This window comes from Mycteria americana, chromosome Z, assembly GCF_035582795.1.
Source record: "Mycteria americana isolate JAX WOST 10 ecotype Jacksonville Zoo and Gardens chromosome Z, USCA_MyAme_1.0, whole genome shotgun sequence".
Lineage (NCBI taxonomy): Eukaryota > Metazoa > Chordata > Aves > Ciconiiformes > Ciconiidae > Mycteria > Mycteria americana.
In genome coordinates this window covers 30,264,934-30,276,647 of record NC_134396.1, presented here as the reverse complement: position 1 = coordinate 30,276,647, position 11,714 = coordinate 30,264,934, and positions in this window count along the sequence as shown.

Below are 11,714 nucleotides of genomic sequence, written 5' to 3'. Positions count from 1 at the left end.
AATGCCCCTTGAGTAGCTCTGAAGAACAATCTATTCATGTTGCCTTCAGTGCCTTCGTCTGGAGGACAATGGGGAAAAGTTCAGGCAGGAGACCTCAATGACGGGGTTCTCCAAAGCCTTCAGATCAAAGCCACGGGCAGCACAGCTCTGCTACTTGAGTGATGATCATCTGGTAGTTACAGATGGAAGGGGTCAGGGAGAGCGTACAAAAGAGAGAGAGATGTACGACAGGAAAGGAAGGCGAGATGGGGGGCATTTCCATTTCTGCATGACACAGCCCCTTGTCCTGTTTCTGTCAGGTCTGTAGTTCTTTATCCCCTTTAACTGGTCTGCATTACTCCTACCGGAGTCTGTATCCTCTTTAATTTTCTAGTGCAGCCTGAATTAACTATTAAGCTAGTTTGTTTCACAGTCTAAACAGCCTCTACAGGCCTGGTCTTGCCCAGTGGTAGCAAAATCTCCATTGGCTTCACAGTGGGAGATGTAGTAGATGCACAAAGAGTGAGTCTAAAGGAGTGACTTTGTGCCTTAGTTGTTGGACTGCTGCTTTCAGAGATTGTATTAAGAGAACTGAAAGCAAGACAAATTCATTAGTGAAGACAAAAGATTAAAAACACACACAGATGAGTACAGTTTGCGCAGTACTTCTTCATGAACCAAAGGGCTGGGGAGACAGCACATTGAGTTCAAATTCATTATATTGTTGTAGGCAAAAAAAAGATAAATGCATCCTGTGGAACGGTAATTGCTGATTTTAGACAATTACCTCAGTCTTGCAAGGTGTAACAAAGAAATATCCTGAAAGTATGAAGTCTACTGCAGTCAAAATAATAGGGGATGAATAGCAAACACATTACCCAAATATGTCAGTTGTCCCTGTTTCCTTCAAAAATCTGATATGATTTCCTTAGGAAACATGGCAGGATGCCTGCCCCTATGCCTCTCCCACTCGGGGTTTTTTCTTGTATTTTACCCATTGGCTAGTTTCACTCAGATTTGGCAGCAAGGTGAAGATCTCAAAGGCAATTCAGTTCTCATGAGCGTCATGGAAGCTGCCACCTTAGCGTGGAGGAAATAGTTGCTGTCAAGTGCCTCTACTTAAAAAGAGGTGAATGACCTCCTGCATTATTAGACATAGAGAAGCCATGGGAGGGAGAGCCAGAGACCTTATAAATACCTCAATGACATGAAGTCTCTCAATTTGTGTGTAAGACAGAGAACTGTAGTAAGTCCAACTTCATCAGTTTGTGGAGCTCCACGTGTCCTTTGCTTTCCTTGGCTGGCTGGCTGGCTTCTATAGTGACCAAAGGCACAATAGTGACTACAGCCACTTAGTCACTATAGTGACTTCTGTAGCAGCAGTCCTGCAACTAGTGTGTGGGGTTAGGAAAACTGTAGAGCATTGGAGGGTATGGATCTGAAGACACAGGTTGCCTGCTACAAGCTCCTGCCCAGAGTCCCCAGGCAGGGGCTGAGGCAGATGCCACCCCGGCAGCAGTGCCAGCCATGGGCCGGCAGCACGGGGAGGAGGACTGCTGGTTATCCCAGGTGGTCGTTCCCCAGCAGGGGTAACCGTTCAGCAGTGGTGTGTAAAATCAGTCTCCTGAAAGGAAGAAGTGTAAGAACTTCTGAATAACAACAGAAAACCAACCTGCATATCATGCTCCATTGCAGTGGGGTAACATTTGGGCCATTCCTCTACAATGTATTGCAGCACATACATCTCTGAGGTGTATCCTGACTGAATATGTTGTGGGGGTTTTTGAACACCATCAAAGGCTAACATTTGTCAGAGACCCTTATTTGCTTAACATGGCAAGTTTCTTCATCTGAGTGGACTGAGTGACTTCTTATATTTTAGAAAGTATTTCCACACTCTTTATTAAAAAGGCTATAGGGATTATATTAAGAAGGAAATTTGACATCTGATTTCTCCTATTGAGGATATCTGAAAGGAAACATGCAGAAAGAAAGATGACCTTTGTATCTGAACTGCAGGCCTAATACTGATGGATGATGACATTTTTGTAAAGTCTTCTTTCTTGGAAGGTTGCCTATTGGATTAACTCCTAGCCTTCTGAATAAAGTACGGCTAAGCATGTTTTGACAGAGAAAAAAGATGAATTCTCTCTCTCTAGTGATTAACTTCAACAGAAATGTGGGGTAATCTGCCAGTACCCTTGGTTTTCTTATGGATCTCTAGCGGCAAAAGAACTAGACTCAAAAGGCGTTTACCACAGCCGGAGGCCCCACCCCAGTGCAGATTGAAAGCAGGAGAATCCTTGCAACAGGTCTTCCCCCTAGCATCCACTGAGCAATGGCCTGGTGAGTTTGCATCATAAATCCTCACCCATTAAGTTTTTATTTCTTTTAAAGCCCAGCACCTCTTGCAGCAAGGAATGAGTAATCTAGCTCGCAGAGAAGCTATCCTGAGTGCCATCAACAAGACTGATTTTGACAACAGTGGCAACATGCCAAATGTAGCCCACATAAACAGACTTTCTGTTTCCTAACTTGCCCTGGCAGAGCCTCACAGAATTTTCAGATTCTTCCCCATGATTCTGCTAATTGTAAATTTGGGTACGCCCTGGCGATGGAGGGAAGGTAAGAACACCAGTAACACTTAAAACCAGACATCCTCAACCCTTTAAGGTGAAAATTACCACCCTATAAAAGAACAAAACAGTCTCAATGGTGCTCAGGAAATTATTGCTAGATGCAGCTAACCTCACAAACTATATCTTAGTAGTTCACCACTCTTTTTCTAGAAGCAAGCCCATTGAAATCTTTCTTAAGTATCCCATTCAGCCAATTAGAGACAATCATACTGCTAGGTCTGTTTATGGTTTTCAGGAAATACTACTGTCAAATATTTTTGTCCTGGATCACAAAATACAGCTGAGTCATTTGCAGGCTGTGCCAACGAGACCATGAAAGAAAAATCACTGTTGTGAACTATTGCTTCATTTAAAAAGCCTGTGTAACGGAGGCATAAAGAAAAGAGATTCTTTTAGCAGATCCTATTTGGTGCTGATAAGGTTCATGTGAAGTCAACAGAGACTCAAATGACAGAATATTTGGATGATTTGGATGGAACTGAGATGTCTGTCAGACTGCACCATTCCCTGTTCTTACTCTCTGAGGAATAGTAGCATCCAGATGGCAGTCATATGGTTGATGACAAATCTAGTGCAGGTAAACTCATAGATGGTGCTAAAGAAGAGGCAAAAGTACCATAATGAACTCCCCGCTGTTTGGATTTAACCCTCCAGTGATCCTCTGCCATTTAGTCAGGAACCCAAGCCATTACGGCCTCCACAGCCTGTCTCTATCACATGCAAGGTCAAGTTCCCAGGTTTGTCCGTTCTTTTCAGTGACATTCCATGGGATGGGAGCGACCCCTGCAAGATCACAACCTCAGAGAGCAACTCTCTTCCTCTGGAAACGTGGAGGGGAACAGTTCACACCCAGAGTTTTGGAAGAGGAGATGGAGTGGCTGGGCTATTCGTACAGTGCTCAGACCCAACAGCAATTAACAGCTATCAGTCCCATCCTTTCGCTCACCATACAGCTAATCCAAAATGAACAGCACCCCCCACTTCCTCTGGGGTCTGTAAGGTGAGATGTTGAAAGAAACACTTTTGAACATCTGCATCCTACATACCAGAGCAAGGTCCCTATCACTGGCTTTCCTACCTGAGTGATGAGAGGCACCAAGAAGTACTCCTGCATTTAGCAGGAATGTAAAATCCTCCAGTTCTAAAACAAAAACCCAAGCCTCTGCTATGAGAAACAAGGAAGTATCTATGTTAGATGATACAAATGTCAGCTTCATCTTCTCTATCAGCATTTTGGTACTCAGATACTGTGGTATGTACAGAAAGCAATGTCTCACCCATTTTTCTGCATGCTTTGACCTTATGAGACCTTTTAAAGCAAGGTCCAGGGCTGTACAACCTTTTAAGATGCACATTTATACAGTCACAAATAATGCCATACATGCCTGCATTCACCTCAGGCAGTTTTCTGTTGTGTGTCGTCCTTTTCCTAGAATGAACATTTGGGGTCAGAGAAGGGAGGAGCAATGGGAACAGAGCAAAACGTGAGATCACTGTGGAATATTTCGAAGTTTTTTTCCATTAGGATGTCCATTCTTTCCTGCCAGTGTGGTTATTGCTAGGTACAGCTTAAGGGTGTCAATCACATATTCCATTATGCCAGTTCTGCATAAAAAAGGAGCAAAGAGATGGTTCCTCACAGAGAGAGCCTGATGTGACCTCTCATGGAGCACCTAAGCTGGCATTCAGCTGCAAACCTCTGTCAGTGATTTCAAAGCTCTTTCCACAGTCTAGGGATTTTTCCTATGTATTTTTTTCTCACTATCAAGATGCTATCACCCACCCATTCAAGTTAAATGATAACAAAAAACTACAGTTCTTACTGCATTTCTGTCCCTTGCATTTCTGAATCCAGCTGAGGTACTAAATGGGCTGAAATTCCCAAGGTTGCAAGTACTTCTTAAGGGCTGTTTAGGTCCAACAAATAACATCACTAATGCAGCGTATGGGGTCTTTTCTATGAGATAATACCTTAATCTGCCACAAATGCCAGCCAGGGCTGGCAGGTGGAAAGACTTTTGTGATTTTCCCCAGTCTGTCTTCCACTCTATGTTACATTTGTCATTGTCCTGCCTGTGCTATAGCTTTGATTGCTGCAGTGACCAGTGACACACACAGACAATGAATTATATTACAAATGCCATATCTAAGCTTCCCAAAAGGAAGTAGTAGTATTAACAGATAATACACTTCTCTAGTGGTAAATAAGCACGACATAAACTGTGGTTAATTAAAATTATAAGAATTATTTGCTTATCTAAATGCTCAGCTTTATTAGAAAAAAGCCATAGAGCCTTACAGCAAAACCTAATCCTTGCATCTAATTACTGACCAGGATAAAACATACATTTTTAAGTTATCTTAATTATTCTTCATTATCTTTGACAATTATTCTTCATTATCTTTGACAATTATCCACTATAAAACAGCATGTTACAGTCTGAGGATATACAGATCTCAAGTTGTATTCCTCATTTTTCCCCCAGTATAAAAATAATTAATCAAAAGATTTAACACTTGTAAAAAGGAACAAACCCTCACACTTTACAATTAAACTCTGATGCTCATAGCTACAAGGTATATTCAAAGCCAGGCATGCATCACGGTTCAGTGGAGGACTGGCCTTTCATATAAACGACAGCAATGTGCAGCATTAAGATAACATAGTCCTTAAGCAGAGCTGATCCTTCACTTTTCACTTTAGGCACAAGCAGAGCACTCGTTGTGGATAGGTCTTTATATTATGGCTTACAGTAAAATTTCTTACGCTTTGTATACTCAGGTCCAATGTATGTTAGTGTATATAGGCATTTCTATGCTGCTGAACACTGCGGCTACAAAATGCCACCAGTGTTAGCAGGTTAGAAGATATTGTATAGCTTTCCTGTCTGTATTAGTTTTCAGTGCTGCAATCACTGGCAATGGTTGCACGGACAAAGAATTAAAGATTGAATACCTGCTAGCACAGGTACTAGCTTGAAAGCCAGGACACAGCAGTTTTATTTGCTGCAAAGAGCAAGAGAGAGAGGAAAAGAGGAGAAATTCAAAGAAATGTCAAATTGGACAACCACACATCAGGGTAACAAGCAAAACAGATGACCAGCATGGGAAGATTTGAGGAAAAAGCACCAAGCAGCAAGGCCGAAGGACAAGGCTGTTGGGCCACATGGTCTCTGATTGCCAAACACCACGAGCGCTCTCACCAATATCAGTTATGATACTGTGGGGTTTTTTCCTTTCCCATGCGTTTTTCTCCTTGCAGCACTTCTCCCTTTCTGCAGACAAGCTAAAACTCGTATTGGCAACACATATCACAGCTCTTTTCTGATGCATTGGGCTTCTTCCCTCCCCAGGCTAATTATCCCTTTCCCTCAGTGGAAATACATAGTGCTGTCCATCACAGTTTGGGAAGTGACACAAAATGAACACAGAGCATGAAGTAAGAAGTAAGCATTTGTTAGACAGACAGCAGACGTAGCCTCCCCTTTGCTGGGTGCCTCATGCTGTGCTTCTATGAGGCATTGCTCTGTGTCATTAACCCTCTTTCTCTCCCTTGTTCCTATGGAGAAGACATGTGCCACTTACCCAGTCTGTTCCTCATGAGCTCAGCTGAGCAAAGGCTTCCTGTGGTGGAAACCTGGTGCAAGGATATTTATTTATCTTTAAACCTTTTATGAATGGACCTTATTTTGACAAAGGCGCAACCCTGCAGTGTGAAAAGAAACATGCACTCTCTGGGAACTGACATCGTGCTGCAGGTCACTGGATGGAGGACAGGTCCCTCAAACTTCTTGATGATCTGCCTCAGTTCTGTGTATGGATTGTGATATCTGGTTCCATAGAAATAACATGGACTGGAGACTTCTGGCTCAAAGGCGTAGCTCTTATTTCAAAGCAAGGAATGGGGACATTGCATGTGTGTGTGAGCATTCAACACCAGAATGAAGCCTCGCTTTTGTACAGTTTAAAACAGTGTAGCATTTTGACACAAACTTTTTCACGATCTTGTGGAAAGACTCACAATAACATATCTAGAGCCTGCCTGTCTTGCCTTCATACCTGGTCCTCAGATTTCTAATGCACAGGACAGTATCACTGAATTTGATGGGGATTTCCCTAATCACCTGAGCAGTGAGCCAGAGCCTTATTTGAGGGTAGCATATCAGCAAGACCCTGCAGGTACGGGGTATGGTTACAGTGGCATTTCAGGGGATTCACACAAACACATACATGAATATGCCAGAGCAGTCCCATTGGTGGTATGTTTTTAAAGGCATTGGAGCCCTCTGCCTGATTACATGCCACCAGAAGCAGGATTTACATCGACTTTCAAAGGTGAGGGAGTATTTTAACACAGCCACAAAAATCAATTCAGCAGTGATTCGTAAGACTGCAGCTTCATGAATACCAGGAAAACCACAAGTTAGGTCATTTGGAGATAGAGAGCTTGGGACACAGTGTACTAGCATCACAAGTTACAATGCTAAAGATTTCTGAAAAAATTCAGCAGTGTTACATCCAGAGCATATACTGAGGGGCAAAGAGCAGGTCAGGGCGGGTTATGATCCTGATCATGGGTTTAACATTTCATTCTTCCAGTGGCCCTAATAACTGCCAAGAGCTTACAGAAACCAAGATAAACCATCCCATTTTATAAAACTGTCAAGGGCAGGTTCTGGAAACAGATCACTTCAGTCTAAGTTTTGAATTAATCTACTCTTTACCTCACTACCTCTTGATTTGTTCCAAATACCATAACGGGACTTCAAAGATAGCTGCCATTATGCCCTCCCTTTTACTGGATCAGGGCATATTCAGATTACAAAAGTAGATTAGTAAAACTCACGTTGTGATTGCACCTATCTGTTTTTACAGGAAGATGCAATAGGCATCGCTAATTTAGTGAGTCCCTTCTGCCATGTTTTGTTTTGTTTTGTTTGGGGTTTGGGGTTTTTTTTGATGGGTTAATTCAGAAGGTAAGGCGAAGTTAGAATCTTCACACCCTTTGCCTGACCCATCCCTTTCAGTGCAGCTCGCAGAGGTGGCAAATTATCTGGCGCATTACTCAGGGTGCTTCGGTGCTGCTAAAGCTCTGGCCCAGCCAGACGCGTGAGTGCAGGGCCAGCAGAGAGGCCTTCCCCTGCGGCATCTTTCCTCATTCCGCACAAGTGTGCTGACAGTAAAAGGCTTGCAGCCTGGTTGTCCACCAGTCCCTTCTACTTCTGTGACTGGAGCCAAGGGAAAATGTGGGTATTGGAGCACTGGAAGTTTTGAAGAACAGGCTAGACAAAAATCTTCCTGGAATATTTTTGAAGGGCTGAGCCTGCTTTTGAGCTGCTGATGGTTTAGATGACTTCCTGAGAAGGTTTCTAGCCCTATTTTGCTATGACTTCTTGAGAGCAGACTTCATACATTGCTTTTGCTGTCTTGATCAACTTCTCTCCTTTTAGCAAAGGAGATTAGCAATTAACAAAGGTAGTCCAGGCACTGTGATCAGCAAGATAGACCACATCGCACTTCTGTGGAGACACTGTGTGCAGCTGTGATGGTGTAATATTGAAACACAGAGTTATCTGTTTGCCTAGGACACTGCGATCATTGCTCTGTGCACTGTCAGCTGAGAAGCAGACCACGTCCCTGTAGACAGAAGTATAAGGACTGTATCACTCCAAAACGTTCCTGTGGAGAATCACATTGCAGTGCTGGATGGGTTTCTACAACAAAGTAGGTCATCTTCCCTCCTCTGCAGTCCTTTTACAATTCCCACTTTTCCTTTAAGGTTTTTCCCTTCACAGTCTTTCCCTTAACAGCTGTCTCCTTATTTTTCCCTCTTACCTGCCAGTAAGGCTAGCATTCACAGCCTGCTTCCCACTTCTCCTATGGGCAACGTAGCAGTTTCCTCTTGTCAGTGGAACATCTTCCCTGAAGTGACAGTCACCTCCTTCACAGCCCTTTTTGTCCCCCACAGATGTCTAGCAAGACACTTGTTTTGCATCCCAGCTTTTAAGGCATTTCTCCAAGTAGTCATTAATGTCAATAATGGGTCTCACTTCTGTGCAAACACAATATCGAGCCTTGCGCAGATTTTGCCCTCTTGTTCATAGTTTAAATATGTACTCTTTTTTTTTTCCTCTCAGAAAACAGTTTCTTCCAGGCTATGTCACTCACTTGTCACTGTAAACTAGCATCTGCAAGGGCTTGTAGCTTCCTTTTTGTGGAGAAAGAGCACCTGACACAACGTGGATACAAATGATACATTTCAAACATAGTGAGGTCCTACAGCCAATAATGTAAATATTGAGTGTATTTAGTGTTTTAGAATAACCTTTATCTTTTTACATTAAATGTCTACTTTTTTATCCATTTGTTTTTGCTTTCTTTTTGTACTTTTATAATTACTGATTATGTGTCTTTTAACACTTGAATTTTCCATGTCCTGACTGTATTGCACTGTTCTTTCCTGACCGAAATATGTTTTACATTTTATCCAGTCCCATGACAGTCATTCAAAAAGAACTTCCAAACTCTAGATTCCTTGAACTCTCCATATTCGCGCTGATACCAAGGTTATACAGAACATGAGCATCAAAACAACTTGCTTAGAATTTTGTTCTTGCTTTCTTGAGTTGCAGATATTTTCCTTCTTCTTTAGTATTTATTAAGCTGATCACTTTGTAATTGTAAGAATGTTTCATATAGTCTACAAGATAAATTAAAAATAAATTTTACAGGATTATCTGACTTAACAGAATCCATGCAACAAAATAAAGGTGCTATACTTACTTTGGCATTGAGGTAGGAACCCTGACATAAACAGATATTTGGGATAATGGGACTAGAGACAGAATGACAGCACTTCTCAATATTTTATAAGAAGCTATGGAGGAAAAGTAGAGTAACTCCTTCGGTAACTTTTCAAAGATAATTGGGACTCAGCAGACCGTTCCAGGCCCTGGCAGAAGTAGGTGTAAAAACCAATGAACCCAAAGAATGCTGTGTGGACTCTCTGCTCACTGGTTATCTCTTTTTTTTCTGGTCAAGCATATGAAGGAGAAATGCGAATAGTTAATAGTGATGTAGAGAAATTGCAAATTTGAGAGCTTCTTTTCGAATTCTAAAAACAATGCAGGGAAGTAAGCTAGATGCTTTAAAAAGAAGTCTGCATTTTGACGCTTTAAAAGCTGACAGCGAGTGCTTCAGCAAGTTAAATCCTGTAACTCTGGTAAGTCACAGATTGAACCAATTAATGTATGTGATAACATGATGCATGCAATCTGGTTTCTAAATTGGCAGTCAAGTACATTGTGGTCAAAGACAAGCTATGTCATTGCTTTCTCTTACTGCTTTCTCTTACTGCTGAGTCTCTTGGGGCAAATTCTCACAAATTAAATCGTGATCCAGGGGCCTGGGAACCTTTGAGACCCCAGAAATTATTAGAATATTGAGCGAAGGACTGTCAGGTCTCCTCAGCAGGGGAAAGCCCCTCAGTATGAGCAAGTACTGGCAGCTAATAAAAATGACGACCAGGGACTAACTTCTTACCAAAGCTAAGGTTCAGACAGCACTCAGATACTACAGGGTCTGATACTCTGCCAGTCATATCCCTCTTGGGCTTCTCAAGAGAAATACACCCTATGTCAGGATCCCATGTACAAATCAGCTACTGAAAGCTTAAAAGACACGGTGTGCTTGAGGGTGAGCATAAGCAAGAAGATGCAGGGGTTTTTCTGCCTGTGCTTTGAGAAAGCCAAGCTTTGGGCTGCCTCTATGTAGGCCTTTGCTTTGTTTGAACTAATTATTGCATCAGGAACGAAACGGTAAACTTTCCAGAAGACAAGGAAGACATACATTTTAAAAGAAAGGTACTTATGTTGGAGAAAGCTGGACACAAAGCAGGCAGTGTGTCTCGAGGCAAATTTCTGCATGCTGAGAGTAATAAAAGCAGCAAGGAGAGAGTGAGCCAGACAGAATATGGGTTAGGAAGGTGATTAAATATGTGTGCTCCACAGTATACACACCACTGAATTTTCTCTGGGATCCACCTTTCTGCCCTCCCAAAGGTCAGCATTGTGGGCATTACTGGAAACTAATTTCCATTGTGATTTGCGTGGACTCTTAAGTTAGGAGAGTCCAGGAACATGAAGGTCTAGCCTCCTTATGGGAAATAAGCTGGGACACTTGACAATTTACAAAGCCCAATCTCTTTGGAGAGCACAGATGCTCTTATTTACAGTTCGTATTTCCCTGCCAGGGCAATCAGGCCAAGTCCTCATCTCCAGCTCTGTCCACAATCCATTCTGTGTCCAGCCCATGTGCATAAGCATAGAAATGAGAAGAAAAAAATTCAGTGTCTGAGTCACCAGACTGCCACCAACTACCCCACGTCCCTGTCCCAAGGCAGGATCAGCTATGCCCATGGCCTATATAACTGCCTACAGCTTCTCCAACTGCTCCGTAAATATCTATCTCCATGAAGAGAAAGAGGTTCTGAGCCTCCACAGTGAGTCTACTCCTGTGCCTCCTGCACCTCACTTCTCCTAATGCCCTGTCTGAATCTTTGCACACTTCCTTCTACATGCTTACATCCAGTTAATGCCCATCTCACACTGCTTTTTAAGGCTGACTAAGCCTATTTCTCCACACAGGCCATTTTTTTTCCAACAGCTGGTAATCCTCATTGCTATCCTTCTCTGAGGGAAAGGATTTCTTCCCGTCTTACAGATCTTTTTGTTTTCAGTATGATGTTGTCTTTTTTCTTTTTAATGTGGTGATGCCTTATTGTATTATATTTGGCTCCTGAGCCACACTAACCCTTCAGTTTCTTGTACGAAGAACTGCTCCTTGCCTAGTTATTCTGCATTCAGTGTTGTCAGTGATGCCTATATATGTGTAATACCTTGCTGTTACTTAATTTTATTCTATTTTCTACAATTCAGCAAGCTACCTTTGGATTTTAGACCTGTTTTTCAAGGTATTCGTGAACCTTCCCAGACCTTAGTTTATCAATACCTTCCATGTGAGCACTGCTGAGCAATTAAACAGAAGGTGACCCAGGAGACTCCCTGCTGAACACCGCTTGACACCACCTTCTGGTTT